Below are 5,058 nucleotides of genomic sequence, written 5' to 3'. Positions count from 1 at the left end.
GTACAATCCATCTTCCCTAGGCATGGCTTATCATATGTCAATTAAACCCATTGTATAACCATCATCCTCATAATCATAAAAAACAAGAATGATTTGAGTTCAATAAAAGTAAAAGACTTTCTAAGACTAGAGAAGAATTTCACAAATATTGATTTTGAAATTAAGAACAATTGCATTTAATATTTAAGAATGAAATAAATATGTATCAATTCTCATAGTTATACAATCAACATGCATAAACTGAAAATCTAGAAAATAAATACAATCCAACCATTGTGCTTAGATACGGATACATCAACACCCCACGAAGGGGTTTAGCCGCTCATGACTCTGCTAAGCTCCAATGAATTTTGCTCTAGGGAGCGGTGTGTTTTCTACAATGTTTAGAGACCTATTTATAGGGATCAGGAGAAGCCTAGAAACACTAGGAAACCATACGTCAGTCTCCCAGTCCAAGAGGGAGACTCAAACCAAATCCAAGGTGAAAAAGGACTGTTACCATTTTTTGGACGCCCGAGTGTACTTGGTCGCACCTACGCTCGATCCTAGAAGATACACGCTCGAGCGCTTTATGCGCTCGAGCTTGGCTGGATCTGCGTGCGAGCGCTAATGTGCTTGATCGTAGACTGGAATGTGCTCGAGCGTATGTACGCTTGATCCCAAGTGCTGCTGAGCTCGATCCCAAGTGCCAGAATGCATCCAAATAGTTTTTTAAGCCTGATTTTCAATGGAATTCTTACATTTGCCAAATAAAACTTGAAATACATAAACAAAACAAAAATCAAACAATTAACAACGCTAGGGAATTAACATATGCAAATTAAGGGGCTTGAATGTGCAACATTTAGTGCTTATCACACCTCCAAACTTACATATTACTAGTCCCTTAACAATCCAAAACATAAAATAAACTAGAAAACAAAAAGATAAATCAATTTTTTGTGAGATGTACGATTGCATTTAGCATATGCAACAAGCTATTTAAACCCCTAGGTATTCCCTAGAGGACGAGTGAAGTCTCGTGAGGGTTTTCCGGGTATGATACCCACAAACATTGTCATCATTATGTCATTCAAAAGAATAAAGCATTACAAAAATAATGGTTCTCATTCATTGGCAAACACAATCATGAGGCTTCAAAATAATTCCAATATAAACAAATTAACATCTCAGAATTTATTGGACTTCTTATTAGATGAAACAACCAAGGCATACCATTTTTTTTAAAAAAAAAAAACTTGCTGTGTACTGCTTAGCCCCCTTAAGCTTTCCAATTGACCCATGTATCGAATGTTAAGCCAATGACTCCAAAACCAAATGGCTTTAGGGCATTAAGTGTAGAGATACCCCTAAGGACTTACTGACTCGAGTCAAAAAGGCTACGAAACTAAGCTAAGAATTTTATTAACCAACCAAACTTCTCACTTTTTGACGTGGACATTCACTTCTTAATGAGGCAAGAGGTCCGGTTACTAAGTGAAAAATTCAACTTGATTTTTTTATTTTAATAGCATGCCAAGGTTATTCATCCAATATGTCACCCAACAGAATTCAAGATAATGAAAGCAAACATAATTGGTCAAAAATTTCATACCTCACAGACATGTGCAAGTGTGCTCAAGATAGATTTAAATTGAAACAAGAAGCATCTCATGTTGCCAAAAGTAAGTAACAAGACTCAAAATTCCTAAATGATCATGTGTTCATAACTTTAAGCCTATCAATGAAATTCAAACCAAAATTGAAGCTCAATCATATGCTTAAGAATGGCATAACAACAAAATTTGGACATTGTTTTGTTTTTCCATACCCCCAAGCTTGAATCATACATTGTCCCCAATGTATTTACAAAACTAAAGAATAAGATTAAGAGTATAGGAATATCTGAATGAGCAGATGTGGGGTGTATCATACCCCCAAACTTGCAAGCAAAAACATATGTCCTAAAAAAGAAAGTGATACTCCAACCAAGTACCAATCAAGTGCACACATTGTTGTAAAACTATAATCAAAGAATGAAGCAACAATGGATAAAATAAACCTGAATAGAGATCATGTACCCTGGTGGAGTGAGGAGTCGAGCACACAAGGCCTATGCTCGATTCCATGAGGTATTTCTTAATTTAAGTCCGAGTTCCGAAGGATCTTACCTTAATCCTTTAGAAGTCCAATCCAGCTCTTCCATCTTTTCTTCTTCTTCATCATGTAGCACTCCACAAGGAAGAGGATTCCTCTTAACATCCCGAAACTTCTCTCAGCTGAAAAGTCTTGATGCTCCCCATGATGATACTCAATGTGTTTGTCCTGAACTGGTTTCATGATCAACCTCTTGTCTCTATGGGGGTTCTAAAAAACCAAGGCAACCAGGGAACTTGCCAAAAAATTGTCCACCCCAATGAAGTCCACTTCAGTAACCTCTGAATGAAATATGTTCCTTGTAGGGTTGTCATCAGGTGGTGGATTACTTAAAGTGAGAGGCATAGGCTCCAGTGGGTTTCTCCATGATGGGGCTTCAGATAAAGGCTCAGGAGGTGGGTCTTCAATAGTTTCTCCAATGTCATCCAAGAAGAAACATGTATTCTGATAAGGTGCATTCTGGAAGGCATTGAAGATGTTCAGTCTGATCTTCATATTCCCAAAGGAGATCTTCATTACTTCAGTTCGACAATTGATGCATGCATTGGCTGTGGCTAAGAAAGGTCGCCCGACAATGACAGGAATTTGCTTCTTTGGATTTGGGATAGGTTATGTGTCAAGAACTATGAAGTCAACTGGATAGTAGAACTTGTCCACCTTGATGATGACATCTTCCACAATCCCTCGGGGTTTCTTGATAGATCGGTCGGCCTATTGCAAGACAGTGCTTGTAGGTTTCAGTTCCCCTAAGCCAAGTTGCTGATACACAGAGTATGGAAGCAAATTCACTCCAGGTCCTAAGTCGAGGAGAGCTCTCTCAATCTCAGTGTTTGCAATGACGCACGAAATTGTAGGCGCTCTAGGGTCCTTAAACTTTGGAGGAGTGTTATGCTGAATCAGGGAGCTCACTTGCTCGGTGAGAATGACTTTCTTTGGAATGTGCTTCCGATTCTTCCTCTTCTAACTGCACAAGTCTTTGAGAAATTTTGCGTAGGCCGGAATTTGCTTGATGGCATCGAGGGGTGGGATGTTGACTTTGACTTGCTTGAAGGCCTCCATCATGTCCTGTATCTTCTCTCCTTCCTTCCAGAAGTGGGAAGGTGCCTTGAGACACTCTGGGAATAGGACCCTAGGCTCATATGGTATCTCAGGAGTGGGGGCAGCAGATGAAGAAGCCTCAGTGCTTACTTGCTTACCCTTGTCCTGATGCAGATTTTGTTGGGCCTCAAGTTGCTCATCCTTCTTTTCCTCCACATAATTGTCAACTAGTCTTCCGCTTCGCAATGTGGTGACGGCTTGAACTTGCTCCAGACGAGAAGTGCTTCCTACTACCATGTATAGTCCCCTAGGGTTGGTCATTGGCTGAATTATAAGCTTTCCTTCGTCCCTCCTATTGAGGGCATTGGCAAGTTGAATGACTTGAGCTTCTAACTTGGTGATACTACCGACTCGGGCTTCTATATTGGCGATGGATTGGGAGTGAGAATTCACTTTCTGATTCATAGTCTTCATTTTGCTTATAGCTTCCAACACCGTATTTTGAAAGTCTGATGCCAACATAGGAGGTGGTGTGGTCTGAGCTTCTAACTTGGAAATTGCTTGAGTGTGCGAGTTGACCATCTGCTGTTGAGATTTCATTATCTCTTGGTGAGTTTTCAGAGTCTGATTCGTCTCGCTCATAAGGTTCCATATCTTCTCTTGAAATTCAAAATCCGACTGAGGGCCTAGTGTGGCCTAATACTGCTGATGTGGAGGCCGGTAATTGGAAGAAGGTGGATAGGGCTGCCTGTTAGATTGAGCTTGATTGTGCAGCCCAAGAGCTTAGGCCTTCCATGAGAAGTTTGGATGATTTATCCACCCCGGGTTATAAGTATTGGAGTACGGATCATTACTTAGTTGGGTGAATGTTGCATTGACCTGCTCATTAGAAACATCAGCATAATTTCTAGCAATAGGGCAATCATTTATATGATGCATTGAACTAGAACAAAATGAGCATGGTTCAGGTCGTGTGTGCATGTGAGCAGAATTAGGTGCAAGACCAGCAACCATCAATTGATCTAACTTCCTAGTGATAGCATCAACTACTTGGGTAGCAACATCCGCAGAATATCCTACTTCAAAGAGACTGTCAGTCTTTGGTGCTTTAGGTGCGGGTGCCCTACGTCTAGTGGAAGCATGATGAACATAATTACTAGTCAAATTTTCAAACAGGGCCCATGCTTCATCTTCACTCTTTAACATAAAATGTCCCCCCACAGGATGCGTCTACCATTTGTCTATAAGGCTCAGTCAAGCCATCATAGAAGCTTTGCACAAGCTGCCATTTCGGGACAGCGTGGTGTGGGCATAATCTAAGAAGGTCCCTCAGTCTCTCCCAAGTCTCATGGAATTGCTCGCCCTCATATTGGGAGATACTAGTGATAGCTTTCCTAATGTCATTGGTCTTTCCTATGGGAAAATACTTCTTAAGAAATTCTTGTTGCAATTCAGCCTAAGAAGTAATGGAATTGGGTGCTAAGGAATTAAACCAATGTTTGGTTATTTCCTTGAGGGAGAAAGGAAAGAGACGCATTCTTAGAGCATCCTCAATGAATCCAGTCAATTTAATGGTGGACCAGATTGCTAAGAATTCATTGAGGAAGTCGTAAGGATTTTCATTGCTAAGCCCTATGAAAGATGGTAGACTTTGTATACTGTTGGGCTTAATCTCATAGTAATGTTCGGCAGCTTGAGACATGTGGGGGAGGTGTGTGTGGTAGGGAGATAGTGATCTCTCAAAGCCACATGGTCACCCATGGTCTCAGTGGTGTGCTCTCTTAGCAATTTAGAATTCCTTTCGGCTCTAACTTGTCTAAGATTGTGTTCAATGTCGGGGTCACAAGCAATTAATGGCAAAGACAAAGAATGGCGACCCAACAT

General features: G+C 40.7%; 1 pseudogene; it reads right to left on the bottom strand.

Annotated features, from left to right (window-relative positions):
- Positions 1 to 3,957: 3,957 nt before the first annotated feature.
- Positions 3,958 to 5,058, bottom strand: LOC148584488 (uncharacterized; annotated as a pseudogene).

The sequence above is a fragment of the Corylus avellana genome, chromosome 7 (genome assembly GCF_965113065.1).
Source record: "Corylus avellana chromosome 7, dhCorAvel1.hap1.2, whole genome shotgun sequence".
NCBI classification, from domain to species: Eukaryota; Viridiplantae; Streptophyta; class Magnoliopsida; order Fagales; family Betulaceae; genus Corylus; species Corylus avellana.
Note: the sequence above shows the minus strand (reverse complement) of the source record. Positions and strands in the feature narration are given on the sequence as shown.